The following is a 15054-nucleotide window of genomic DNA, read 5'->3' as shown; positions in this document are numbered from 1 at the left end:
AACACTCATGAAGAACCAAATCTAGAAACTTGTTCAACTATCATAGCACTCAGACCCTATCAAATGCATATGGTTTTCAAAGTAAAAAAGTATCTTGATGGTTCTATTAAAAAATATAAGGTCCGACTTGTGGCAAAGGTCTTTCACTAGAAGCAAGGAGTTGATTATGACCAAATATCCAACTCAGTTATCAAGCCAAAAACATTTAGAGTCATGTTGAGCACAGTTAAAGCCAAAGGGTGAAAAATCCATCAATATGATTTCAACAACGCCTTCTTAAACAGTGACTTGTCAAAAGCTGTCTACATGGTCCAACTTGAAGGGTTCACATCTCCAAACTTACAAATAGTGTGCAAACTGCAAAGGTCACTCTATGGCCTCAAGAAGGTGCCAAGAGCATGGTTTGCAAAACTCAACTCAGCTTTCAACAACTTTGGCTTCACCAGCACCAAGTCAGATATCTCCCTCTTTACTAGGTTTACCAGCTCAGCCTCTACCTACATTCTAGTGTATGTTGATGACTGGTGCACGAAATTGTGATCATCAACAATGGCGCTAATAAACTTGGAGCTCTCAAACGTGAATCACACTTTGTCACAACTTCACACAACTAACCAGCAAGTGCACTGGGTTGTCCAAGTAATACCTTACGTGAGTAAGGGTCGATCCCACGGAGATTGTTGGTATGAAGCAAGCTATGGTCATCTTGTAAATCTCAGTTAGGCGGATTCAAATGGTTATAATGGTTTTCGAATATAAAGATAAATAAAATATAAAATAGAGATAGAGATACTTATGTAAATTATTGGTGGAAATTTCAGATAAGTGCATAGAGATACTGTGTTCCTTCTGAATCTCTGCTTTCCTACTGCTTCCATCCAATCACTCTTACTCCCTTCCATGGCAAGCTGTATGTAGGGCGTCACTGTTGTCAAAGGCTACTTCTCATCCTCTCAGTGAAAATGGTCCAAATACTCTATCACAGCACGGCTAATCATCTGTCGATTCTCGATCATGTCGGAATAGAATCCAGTGATTCTTTTGTGTCTGTCACTACGCCCAACACTCGCGAGTTTGAATCTCGTCACAGTCATTCAATCCCTGAATCCTACTCAGAATACCACAGACAAGGTTTAGACTTTCCGGATTCTCAAGAATGCTGCCAATGGATTCTAGCATATACCACGAAGATTCTGATTAAGGAATCCAAGAGATACGCGCTCGATCTAAGGTAGAACGGGAGTTGTTGTCAGGCACGCGTTCATAGGTGAGAATATGATGAGTGTCACGGATCATCACATTCATCATGTTGAAGTGCAGCGAATATCTTAGAATAAGAATAAGCATGAATTGAATAGAAGAATAGTAGTAATTGCATTAATACTCGAGGTACAGCAGAGCTCCACATCTTAATCTATGGTGTATAGAAACTCCACCGTTGAAAATACATAAGTGATAGAGGTCCAGGCATGGCCGAATGGCCAGCCCCCAAATGTGATCAATAGTCTCCCAAAAATGATCTAAGGAAAGCTAAAGATGTCTAATACAACAGTAAAAAGTTCTATTTATACTAAACTAGTTACTAGGGTTTACAGAAATAAGTCTAAATGCAAAAATCCACTTTCGGGGCCCACTTTGGTGTGTGATTGGGCTGAGCTTGAGCTTTTCACATGCAGAGGCTTTCTCTTGGGGTTAAACGCCAAGTTGTAACGTGTTTTTGGCATTTAACTCTGGTTTGTGATGTGTTTCTGGCTTTTTACTCTAGAATGCAGCATGGAACTGGCGTTGAACGCTATTTTGCGTCATCTAAACTCGAATAAAGTATGGACTATTATATATTGCTGGAAAGCTCTGGATGTCTATTTTTCAACGAAGTTGAGAGCGCGCCATTTGGAGTTTTGTAGCTCCAGAAAATCCATTTCGAGTGCAGGGAGGTTAGAATCCAACAGCATCAGTAGTCCTTTGTCAGCCTTCTATTAGATTTTTTGCTCAGGTCCCCTCAATTTTAGCCAGAAAATACCTGAAATCATAGAAAAATACACAAACTCATAGTAAAGTCCAGAAATATGAATTTTGCATAAAAACTAATAAAAATATCCCTAAAAGAAGCTAAATCCTACTAAAAACTACCTAAAAACAATGCCAAAAAGCGTATAAATTATCCGCTCATCAAAATACCAAACTTAAATTGTTGCTTGTCCCCAAGCAACTGAAAATTAATTAGGATAAAAAGAAGATAATATACTATAAATCTCAAAATATCAATGAAAATTAGTTCTAATTAGATGAGCGGGACTTGTAGCTTTTTGCTTCTGAACAGTTTTGGCATCTCACTTTATCCTTTGAAGTTTAGAATGATTGGCATCCATAGGAATTCAGAGTTCAGATAGTGTTATTGATTCTCCTAGTTAATTATGTTGATTCTTGAACACAACTACTTTTATGAGTCTTGGCCATGGCCCTAAGCATTTTGTTTTCCAATATTACCACCGGATACATAAATGCCACAGACACATGACTGGGTGAACCTTTTCAGATTGTGACTCAGCTTTGCTAAAGTTCCCAGTTAGAGGTGTCCAGAGCTCTTAAGCACACTCTTTTTGCTTTGGATCACGACTTTAACCACTCAGTCTCAAGCTTTTCACTTGGACCTGCATGCCACAAGCACATGGTTAGGGACAGCTTGATTTAGCCGCTTAGGCCTGAATTTTATTTCCTTGGGCCCTCCTATCCATTGATGCTCAAAGCCTTGGATCCTTTTTACCCTTGCCTTTTGGTTTTAAGGGCTATTGGCTTTTTCTACTTGCTTTTTCTTTTTCTTTTATATTTTTTTTGTCATTTTTTTCGCAAGCTTTGTTCTTCACTGCTTTTTCTTGCTTCAAGAATCAATTTTATGATTTTTCAGATCATCAATAACATTTCTCTTTTTTCTCATTATTTCAAGAGCCAACAATTTTAACATTCATAAACAACAAGATAAAAAATATGCACTGTTCAAGCATTCATTCAGAGAACAAAAAGTATTGTCACCACATCAATATAATTAAACTAATTTTCAAGGATGAATTTGAAACTCATGTACTTCTTGTTCTTTTGTATTTAAATAACATTTTTCATTTAAGAAAGGTGAAGGATTCATGGAATTATTCAAAGCCTTAAGACATAGTTACTAAATACTAATGATCATGTAATAAAGACACAAACATAGACAAACATAAAGCTAAAAAATCGAAAAACAAAAAAAAATAAGAGCAAGGAGATTAAGGAATGAGTCCACCTTGGTGAGGGTAGCGTCTTCCTCTTGAAGAACCAAAGGTGCTCTTGAGCTCCTCTATGTCTCTTCCTTGCCTCTGTTGCTTGATCCCTAGTGATTTTGGTGCTCTTATCCTTAGTTGCTCCCAATAATTGTGTGGAGAAAAATGTATCCCTTGAGGTATCTCAGGGATTTCTTGATGAGGGAATTCCTCATGCTCTTGTTGAGGTCCATGAGTGGGCTCTCTTGATGTGCAGTCAAATGCTCTACTACTGAGCTATGGACTCTTGAGATGAATCTCTCCATCTCCCATGACTCGGAGGTGGAAGCTTTTGTCTTCCCTTTCCTCTTTCTAGAAGTTTCTCCGGCCTTAGGTGCCATAAATGATTATGAAAAAACAAAAAAGCTATGCTTTTACCACACCAAACTTAGAATGTTGCTCACCCTCGAGCAAAAGAAGAAAGAATAGAAGAAAAAGAAGAAGATATGGAGGAGAGGGAGAGAGGTGTGGGTTTGGGTGGAAAAGAGATTTTGAAGTTGAAGGTATGTGGGGTTTATGGGGAAGAGTGGATAGATGTGAGTGGTGAAGAGGTGATGGGTGAATGATGTTTGGGGAAGAGTGTTATGAAAAGGTTTGAGAGAGAGAGAGAAGGTAGATGGGGATCCTGTGGGATCCACAGATCTTGAGGTGTCAAGGATTTCTCATCCCTGCACCCTTTAGGCGTGTAAAATGCCCTTTGTATGCAATCCTAGCGTTTAACGCCAGACTGCAGCATGTTTCTGGCATTAAACGCCACTTCCATGCTTATTTTGGGCATTCAACACCAATCTGCAGCATGTTTCTGGCGTTGAATGCCACTTCCATGGTTGTTTCTGGCGTTTAACACCAGTTCTCCTCAGGGTGTAATCCTGGCGTTTAAACGCCAGACTGTTGCTTGTTTCTGGCGTTCAACGCCAGCTTCATGCTCTGTTCTGGCGTTGAATGATAAACCCCATTTGTAGGGTTTATCTTGTACTTGATTTAGTGGATTTTATAACCTTTTACCCACATTTATCCATTGAAATAGCATGGTTTTATAACTTCTCCTTTAATTGTGCTTAAGAGTGAAAACATGCTTTTTAGGACTTAAAATAGCTAAATTTAATTCACCTTGATTCTATTAGATGCCTTGATATGTTTGTTAAGTAATTTCAGAATTAGGAGGCAAAGATTGGATCAAAGGGAATGGAGAAAAAGCATGTAGAAATGGAGAACTCATGAAGAAATGAAAGAATCGCAAAAGCTGTCAAGCCGACCTCTTCACACTTAATTGACCATAACTTGAGCTACAGAGGTCCAAATGATGCGGTTTCAGTTGGGTTGGAAAGCTAACATCCGGGGCTTCGAAACGATATAATATTTTCCATAGTTGCATCGCGCATAGGGGTGCGTACGCGCATGGTACGCAGACGTGCCGATGGTGGCGCATAACCCACTTAATGCAACACGTGGCCAGCGATTTTAGAAGCCTTGTGGGCCCAATCCAACTCATTTATGATGCTATTTAAGCCAAGGATTGAAGAGGAATCAATATACTTTAATCATTAGTCATAGTTTAGTTTTAGAAGTAGTTTCTAGAGAGAGAAGCCCTCACTTCTCTCTAGGATTAGGATTAGGATTAGGTTTAGTTCTTAGATCTAGATTTTAATTCATCTTCTTCTACTTCTATCTTCTCAACTCCTTGTTGTTACATTCATTCTTCTTCCATTCTTTTATTGCAATTTCCTTTATGTTGTTTTTATACTTTGTTGTAGATCTACTATTGTTCCTTCCATTTTCTTTCAATTCAATAAGAGGTAATTCATAATAATTGTTCTTCTTTACTCTTCTATTGTTGATCCCTTGCCTTTGTAGTTAGATCTCTCTTTAATTCTTGCAATTTATGTTGTTTACTTTTATTGCCTTTTATGTGTTTGTTGAAATGCCTCTTCTAGATATAGTATAGATTTTGTTCCTCTTGGCCTAGGTAGAGTAATTAGTGACACTTGAGTTATCTAATTCCTTTGTTGATTGGTAATTGGAGAGATTGCTAATTGGTTTGGAGTGCACTAAAGCTAGTCTTTCCTTGGGAGTTGGCTAGGACTTGTGGCTCAAGTTAATTCATCCACTTGACTTTCCTTTATTTAGTAAGGGTTAACTAAGTGGTAGCAATGAACAATTCTCATCACAATTGAGAAGGATAACTAGGATAGGACTTCTAATTTTCATACCTTGCCAAGAGCCTTTTATAGTTGTTAGTTTATTTTCATTGCCATTTACTTTCATGCTTCTTATCCAAAACCCCAAAACACATTTCTAACCAATAACAAGACACTTCATTACAATTCCTAGGGAGAACGACCCGAGGTTTGAATACTTCGGTTTATAAAATTAGGGGTTTGTTACTTGTGACAAACAATCTTTTGTATGAAAGGATTTTTGATTGGTTTAGAAACTATACTTGCAACGAGAATTCATTTGTGAAATTCTATACCATCAAAAATCTATTCATCATTGAACGCCAGCCAGATGCTCCTTACTGGCGTTTAAACGCCAGTAAGCTCTTCCTCTAGGGTGTGCTTTTTTTCTGCTGTTTTTGATTCTATTTTTAATGTTTGCAATTATTTTGTGACTCCACATGATCATAAACCTAATAAAACATAAAAGAACAATAGAAATATAAATAAATAAAAATTGGGTTGCCTTCCAATAAGCGCTTCTTTAATGTCAATAGCTTGAAAGTGAGCTCTCATGGAGCTTCACAGATGTTCAGAGCATTGTTGGGACCTCCCAACACCAAACTTAGAGTTTGAATGTGGGGGTTCAACACCAAACTTAGAGTTTGGTTGTGGCCTCCCAACACCCAACTTAAAGTTTGATTGTGGAGGCTTTATTTGACTCTGTATTGAGAGAAGCTTATCGTGCCTCTTTTCCATGTTTACAGAAGGATAACCTTGAGCTTTAAACACAAGGTAGTCCCCATTGAATTGAAGGACTAGTTCACCTCTGTCAACATCAATCACAGCTTTTGCTGTGGCTAGGAAGGGTCTTCCAATTAGAATGATGGATTCATTCTCATCCTTCCCAGTGTCTAAGATTATGAAATCAGCAGGGATGTAAAGGCCTTTAACCTTTACCAACACATCCTCTACCAATCCATAAGCTTGTTTTATTGACTTGTCTGCCATCTCTAATGAGATTCTTGCAGCTTGTACCTCAAAGATATCCAATTTCTCCATTATAGAGAGTGGCATAAGATTTATACCTGATCCCAGGTCACATAGAGCCTTCTCAAAGGTCATGGTGCCTATGGTACAAGATATTAAGAATTTACCATGATCTTGTTTCTTTTGAGGTAGAGTTTGCTAAACCCATGTATCTAGTTCACTAATGAGCAAGGGAGGTTCACCTTTCCAAGTCTCATTACCAAACAAATTGGCATTCAGCTTTATGATGGCTCCTAGATATTGAGCAACTTACTCTTCAGTTACATCTTCATCCTCTTCAGAGGAAGAATAGTTCTCAGAGATCATGAATGGTAAAAGGAGGTTCAATGGAATCTCTATGGTCTCTTGGTGAGTCTCAGATTCCTTAGGTTCCTCAGTTTGGAACTCTTTTTTGTTTAGAGGATGTCCCAGGAGGTATTCCTCACTGGGATTCACGTCTTTCTCCTCCTTTGTGCATTCGGCCATATTGATTATATCAATGGCCTTGCACTCTCCTTTTGGATTTTCTTCTGTATTGCTTGGGAGAGTACTAGGGGGGTTTCAGTGATTTTCTTACTCAGCTGACCCACTTGTGCCTCCAAATTTCTAACGGAAGACCTTGTTTCACTCATGAAACTTAAAGTGGCCTTAGATAGATCAGAGACTATATTTGCTAAGCTAGAGGGGCTCTACTCAGAATTCTCTGTCTGTTGCTGAGAAGATGATGGAAAAGGCTTGCTATTGCTAAACCTGTTTCTTCCACCATTATTAAAGCCTTGTTGGGGCTTTTGTTGATCCTTCCATGAGAAATTTGAATGATTTCTCCATGAGGAATTATAGGTGTTTCCATAAGGTTCACCCATGTAATTCACCTCTGCCATTGCAGGGTTCTCAGGATCATAAGCTTCTTCTTCAGAAGATGCCTCTTTAGTACTGTTGGATCATTTTTCCATCCATTCAGACTCTGAGAAATCATGTTGACTTGCTGAGTCAACATTTTATTCTGAGCCAATATGACATTCATAGCATCAATTTCAAGAACTCTCCTCTTCTGAGGCATTTCATTACTCACAGGATTCCTCTCAGAGGTGTACATGAATTGGTTATTTGCAACCATGTCAATGAGTTCTTGAGCTTCTGCAAGCGTTTTCTTTAGGTGAATGGATCTACCTACAGAATGGTCCAGTGACATCTTAGAAAGCTCAGATAGACCATCATAGAATATATCTAAAATGGTCCACTCTGAAAGCATGCCAGAAGGACACTTTTTGGTCAACTTCTTGTATCTTTCCCAAGCTTCATAGAGGGATTCACCATCTTTTTGCTTGAAGGTCTGAACATCCACTCTAAGCTTGCTCGGCTTTTGAGGATGAAAGAACTTGGCCAAGAAGGCCGTGACCAGCTTATCCCAAGAGTCCAGGCTATCTTTAGGTTGTGAGTCCAACCATGTTCTAACTCTGTCTCTTACAGCAAAAGGGAAAAGCATGAGCCTGTAGACTTCAGGATCTACTCCATTAGTCTTAACAGTATCACAGATCTGCAAGAATTTAGTTAAAAACTGATAGGGATCTTCTGATGGAAGTCCATGGAACTTGCAGTTCTGTTGCATCAGAGCAACTAGTTGAGGCTTCAGCTCAAAATTATTTGCTCCAATGACAGGGATTGAGATGCTTCTTCCATAAACATTGGAAGTAGGTGTAGTATAATCACCAAGCATCCTCCTTGCATTGTTGTTGGGTTCGGCCATGTCTCCTTCTTTTTCGAGATTCTCTGTAAGCTTTTCTCTGGATTGTTGTGCTTTAGCTTCTTTTAGCTTTTTCTTCAGAGTCCTTTCAGGTTCAGGATCTGCTTCAACAAGAATGTTCTTGTTCTTGCTCCTGCTCATATGAAAAAAAGAGAACAGAAAAGGAAGAGGAATCCTCTATGTCACAGTATAGAGATTCCTTTATGTGAGTAGAAGAAGAAAAGAATAGAAGAGGGATGAGAAAAATTCGAACACAGAGGAGAAGAGAGAGTTTGAATTTTTAGATGAATAGAAGAATTAGTAAATGAATAAATAAATAGAAAGAGAAGAAAGGGAAGAGTTTTCGAAAATTGTTTTGAAAAATAGCTAGTGATTTTCGAAAATTACGAGAAGGAAAAAAATCAAAATTAAAATTTAAAACAATTAGTTAATTAAAAGAGATTTGAAAAAAAGTGAGGAATTTTCGAAAATTAAAGAGAGAGAGAGAGAGAGAGAGAGAGAGAGAGAGAGAGAGAAATAGTTAGGTAGTTTTGAAAAAGATAAGAAATAGTAAAACAAACAAAAAGTTGATTAGTTAGTTGAAAAAGATTTGAAAATCAATTTTGAAAACATAAGAAGTTAGAAAGGATTTTGAAATTGATTTTGAAAAAGATATGATTAAAAAGATATGATTGAAAAGATATTTTGAAAAAGATTTGAAGAGGAAATTAAAAATATTTAATTTTTAAAATTAAAATTGGTTACTTGACTAACAAGAAACTAAAAGATATGATTCTAGAATTTAAAGATTGAACCTTTCTTAATAAGAAAGTAACAAACTTCAAAATTTTGAATCAATCACATTAATTATTAGTAAAGTTTTCGAAATTTTGAAATAAAGATAAGAAAAGATTTTGAAAATCAATTTTAAAAATTTTCAAAAGTGATTAAAAAAATAAAAAAGATTTGATTTTTGAAAAAGATTTTGAAAAGATAAGATTTTTAAAATTGAAATCTTGACTTGACTAACAAGAAACAACTTATTTTAAAATTTTTTGACTAAGTCAACCCAAAGATTTCGAAATTTATGAGCAAAAGAAGGAAAAGATATTTTTTGATTTTTTTTAATTTTTAATGATGAGAGAGAAAAACACAAATATGACCCAAAACATGAAAATTTTGGATCAAAACCAATGATGTATGCAAGAACACTATGAATGTCAAGATGAACACCAAGAACTCTTTGAAGATCATGATGAACATCAATAACTTATTTTCGAAAAATTTTCAAGAAAAGAAAAACATGCAAGACACCAAACTTAGAAATTTTCAATGTTTAGACACTATGAATGCAAAAATGCATATGAAAAACAACAAAAGACACAGAACAAGAAAATATAAAGATCAAACAAGAAAACTTACCAAGAACAACTTGAAGATCATGAAGAACACCATGCATGAGTTTTCGAAAAATGCAAAAGTTTTTAAAACATGCAATTGACACCAAACTTAAAAATTGACACTAGATTCAAACAAGAAACACAAAATATTTTTGGTTTTTATGATTTTATAATTTTTTTGGATTTTTTGAAAATAATTTTTTTAGAAAAAAAAAATGAAAAAAGAAGAAAAATTTTTTTTTGAAAAGATTTTTGAAAACTTTTTGATAAGAAAATTACCTAATCTAAGCAACAAGATGAACCGTCAGTTGTCCAAACTCAAACAATCCCCGACAACGGCACCAAAAACTTAGTGCACAAAATTGTGATCATCAACAATGACCCCAATAAACTTGGAGCTCTCAAACGTGAATCACACTTTGTCACAACTTCGCACAACTAACTAGCAAGTGCACTGGGTCGTCCAAGTAATACCTTACGTGAGTAAGGGTCGATCTCACGGAGATTGTTGGTATGAAGCAAGCTATGGTCATCTTGTAAATCTCAGTTAGGCGGATTCAAATGGTTATAATGATTTTCGAATATAAACATAAATAAAATATAAAATAGAGATAGAGATACTTATGTAAATCATTGGTGGGAATTTCAGATAAGTGCATAGAGATACTGTGTTCCTTCTGAATCTCTGCTTTCCTACTGCTTCCATCCAATCACTCTTACTCCCTTCCATGGCAAGCTGTATGTAGGGCGTCACCGTTGTCAATGGCTACTTCCCATCCTCTCAGTGAAAATGATCCAAGTGCTCTGTCACAGCACGGCTAATCATCTGTCGGTTCTCGATCATGTCGGAATAGAATCAAGTGATTCTTGTGCGTCTGTCACTACGCTCAACACTCGCGAGTTTGAAGCTCGTCACAGTCATTCAATCCCTGAATCCTACTCGAAATACCACAAATAAGGTTTAGACTTTCCGGATTCTCAAGAATGCTGCCAATGGATTCTAGCTTATACCACGAAGATTCTGATTAAGGAATCCAAGAGATATGCGCTCGATTTAAGGTAGAACGGGAGTGGTTGTCAGGCACACGTTCATAGGTGAGAATGATGATGAGTGTCACAGATCATCACATTCATCATGTTGAAGTGCAGCGAATATCTTAGAATAAGAATAAGCATGAATTGAATAGAAGAACAATAGTAATTGCATTAATACTCGAGGTACAGCAGAGCTCCACATCTTAATCTATGGTGTGTAGAAACTCCACCGTTGAAAATACATAAGTGATAGAGGTCTAGGCATGGACGAATGGCCAGCCCCCAAACGTGATCGATAGTCTCCCAAAAATGATCTAAGGAAAGCTAAAGATGTCTAATACAATAGTAAAAAGTTCTATTTATACTAAACTAGTTACTAGGGTTTACAGAAATAAATCTAAATGCAGAAATCCACTTCCGGAGACCTCTTTGGTGTGTGATTTGGCTGAGCTTGAGCTTTACACGTGTAGAGGCTTCTCTTGGGGTTAAACGCCAAGTTGTAACGTATTTTTGGCATTTAACTCTGGTTTGTGACGTGTTTCTGGCGTTTTACTCTAGAATGCAGCATGGAACTGGCATTGAACGCCATTTTGCATCGTCTAAACTCGAATAAAGTATGGACTATTATATATTTCTGGAAAGCCCTAGATGTCTAGTTTCCAACGCAGTTAAGAGCGCACCATTTGAAGTTCTGTAGCTCCAGAAAATTCATTTCGAGTGCAGAGAGGTCAGAATCCAACAACATCAGCAGTCCTTTGTCAGCCTCCTATCAGATTTTTGCTCAGGTCCCTCAATTTCAGCCAAAAAATACCTGAAATCACAGAAAAATACACAAACTCATAGTAAAGTCCAGAAATATGAATTTTGCATAAAAACTAATAAAAATATCCCTAAAAGTAGCTAGATCCTACTAAAAACTACCTAAAAACAATGCCAAAAAGCGTATAAATTATCCACTCATCAATGACATCCTAATCACTGGAAGCCAGTAATTTTCTGCGACAACTAAAATGTTTTACTCTTGACAACAAACTCCATTCTATACAACAAGTTAAAGTACTGTGTCATGGATTAATCTTTTGTCAGAGACTACATCACTCGAAAAAGAGCCTTTGTTCAATACATTCCAGTACAAGATCAACTAGCAGACACACTAAACAAGCCTTTATCAACTCTAGCCTTTTCTAAGTTTCAGGATAAGTTCAAAGTCTGAAGAATAGACCTACCTTAGCTTCAAGGGGGATAATAAGATAATTATCATATGCCAACCCATTTCCATTTGAGCAGGCATGTTAGGCAATTAGTATATGTTATCAGTTAGTATGTTATTAGATAGTTAGTTAGAGAAATGGTGAGCTGGCACTACTCATTCTATGGCACTACTCATTCTATGTATAAATAACAATTTTGTAACCTTTTCAGTTTATTTAGTTGATTTCCTCCAATTTACCCTTTTTCTCTCTCCCCGCTTTCTATCTTAATACTTTTCAAATTCTACTTGAATAAATTGGATTAAATTGGGTATTTGCAAATAAGGTCAATATCATCTGGCTAGGAAGCTAATACTAGGATAGCTATTATGTCTCCTATATAGAATCTTAAATGCTAGAAATAGAATTGCCTCAATAAAACTATACCTATAACTTACACATAAAAAAGAGGTTTTTAATATTATTTTCATAACACACATTATTAAATATGGTTCAAGAACATAAAATTATATTTTCTACTCACTATTAGTTACTTTTCTCAAACTCATTTACTTTTTATTTTTTATAGTTTTTATTTTTGATCTATAGATTTTGTTAGTATCATAAGAAAAAATAAAATTTTAAAATTTTCAATAATGATAAATAGATAAAAAGTTTGAAATATATGTGCAAACTTTTATTTTTATCTTCTTAACAAGTGCTTTTACAAATTTTCTTTTTTCATGTTAGAGTATAATTAGGATTAATTAGCATCAATTGTAATTATTTTAAATATCTATATATTTATTATACGATATTACGTTTTTATTATTCTGATTCTTCTAACATCTATATATAGCCTTGTATATTGTATTATTCAACTTACTGAATAAAAGACAACTTCTTCTTCAGATTACTCTCTTGTTTCTAACATGGTAGCAAGAGCATAAGTTTTTTTTTTTCCAAGAAAAATCGTTTCTAGCCTTTCATGTTTTTTTCTTCCGGTAGCCTCCTTGTACCTGTTTTCGATCTCTTTTTTGACATTTTTTTTGGACTAAACCATTCTCTTCGTCTTGAGTAAAACGAGCCCAACCATGTCACCGAAAATACCTTGACTCACCACCACGCGCCGCCGCAAGCTCCCTACCCGCCATCACCTCTTCTCCCTTCCAAACGCATCAAGAACCATTGATCTGCATCCTAGATCAATGCTCCAGAATTGTCCATGTGTCAAAGAGGCATAGCTTCAGTCAACCCGTGTTGCAGCCGGTGTGTCACTCCGCTACGATGACAGATCTGCGCTCCAGCTCACTGTCGTGTCATCCTTTACGTGTTTTCTTCCTCCAATCCAACATCGTCATGTGTCCTCCTCTATTGACGTGGCTGCTGACGTGGTTGCCAATGAGACCCTCCCTAAAATTTTTTGGTAAGCTCTTTTTGATCTCGCCCTCAATTTTCTCGATTTCTACCCCACTTTTGTAGTTTCTTCTCTCTTTTATCTTTGTCTTTGCTACTATGAAAAATTTGGATATTTTTCAGCCTACAGACTAGGGATGGCAACACCACCTGAACCTGTGAGTACCCATCACGCCCCTACCCGCTCGGGGCGGGTTCTTGGGAGGGGCGGGGCGGGGTCGGGTTTAAGTAATACTCACCCCGGTATATATATAATATATATAATTTTAATATATAATATGTATAATATAAGTAAAATAATTAGTAAATGATTAATAATATTGTATCATATTTAAATTTTTACTTTAATTTATGTTATGTTTGTGATGATAGTTATATAAATTTTAAAATTAATTTTATTTTTGGATTTTAATAATTATAGGGGCGGGGCGGGTATCCGCAGGGACGGGTTAGGGTTCAACGTTTTACTACCCGCGAGTAGAAGCGGGGCGGGTTCTACGCGGGTTATTGTACGGCGGGACGAGGTCGGGTAGAGCAAAAACTCGCCCCTACCCACCCCGTTGCCACCCCTACTACGGACAGGCAGGGTAAGTTTTGTCAAAACTATCATCGTTTTGGTCACCTACTCCCAGACTTGTCTCTTTATTGAATGTCAAAATGCAAGCCGAAAGGACACATTGGCTTCAATTGCCCAATATTGTTTTGCCATTATTGCAAGCTCTCGAGACATTTGATTACTACATGTCCTATTCGCCCACCACGTCCTGATCAAATCAAGTATCATTCTCGCCCCAACTTCTCCAAGAATGTGCATGCTTTTGCTGCTGCTGCTACTGAATCTACCAGCTCTACTTCTCTTAACTCGTCTCCTATCTCTCTATCTGATGTTGCGTCTCTTCTTAAGCATCTTCTTTTCTCTTTTGGTAATTCTACTGCAGCTTTTTTCACTCCTCCAGGTAATTCTAAATAGTATTTTGATTTTGGTTGCTTTTATCACATGTCTCATTTACATCATCTTTTTTCATCTTTGTCTACCACTACAAATGTACATTCTGTCAACATTGTTGATGGTTCCCTCTTGTATGCGACACATAAGGATTTTATTTCACAATCAAATCTTAATCTCCCTGATACTCCAAAATTAAACTTTAATCTTATTTTTTTGGTCAACTTGTTGATCTTAGTTTTGATCTCAATTTTTCTATATTTGGTTGTCCTGTGCATGATCGCTGAATGGGACAAATCATCAGAACTGGCGTAAGGTCGGAAGGCTTTTTGAGCTCGAGAATCTTCATATTTCTCTTACGACAAATCTATGTGTTGTTTCTTCTCCATCTATCCGTCATAGTGGCATCACCGTCTTGCCCACATCTCCTTAAAAAAATTGCGTCTTCTTATGTCTAAGGGTGTTTTAGGTCAGGTTAATAATGAGTCTTTTTATTATATTTCTTGTCAAACTGCAAAACAACCAACTTTATCTTTTGACAATAGTTCATCTCTTATTTGCTCTCCTTTTGATCTTATCCACTTTGATATTTGGTCCCCGCTCCCATTGTCTCTATGGGAGGGGCTCGATATTTTGTAGTTTTTATTGATGATTATTCATTCTTTACTTATGTTTATTTGATGACTATTCACCATGAGCTACGTCAGATTTATATTAACTTTACCACTATAATTAAAACTCAGTTTTTCAAGGTCATTAAAATTTTTTGACATGATAATGCTATGAAATACTGTGACTCCAAACTTTTAAATTTTCTTGCTGAGCAGGGTACTTTGTCTAAATTTTCTTGCCCTAGTACGTCTCAA

The 15054-nt window shown here is 36.6% G+C and overlaps 1 non-coding gene across 1 annotated transcript; it reads left to right on the top strand.

Annotated features, from left to right (window-relative positions):
• The first annotated feature begins 7728 nt into the window (after window positions 1-7728).
• Window positions 7729-7832, top strand: LOC112713276 (small nucleolar RNA R71). Its single transcript, XR_003158250.1, has one exon. It is a non-coding gene; the product is annotated as a small nucleolar RNA R71 (small nucleolar RNA).
• The last annotated feature ends 7222 nt before the right edge of the window (window positions 7833-15054 follow it).

This window comes from Arachis hypogaea, chromosome 9 (genome assembly GCF_003086295.3).
Source record: "Arachis hypogaea cultivar Tifrunner chromosome 9, arahy.Tifrunner.gnm2.J5K5, whole genome shotgun sequence".
Lineage (NCBI taxonomy): Eukaryota > Viridiplantae > Streptophyta > Magnoliopsida > Fabales > Fabaceae > Arachis > Arachis hypogaea.
This window is presented reverse-complemented; position numbering and strand designations above follow the sequence as displayed.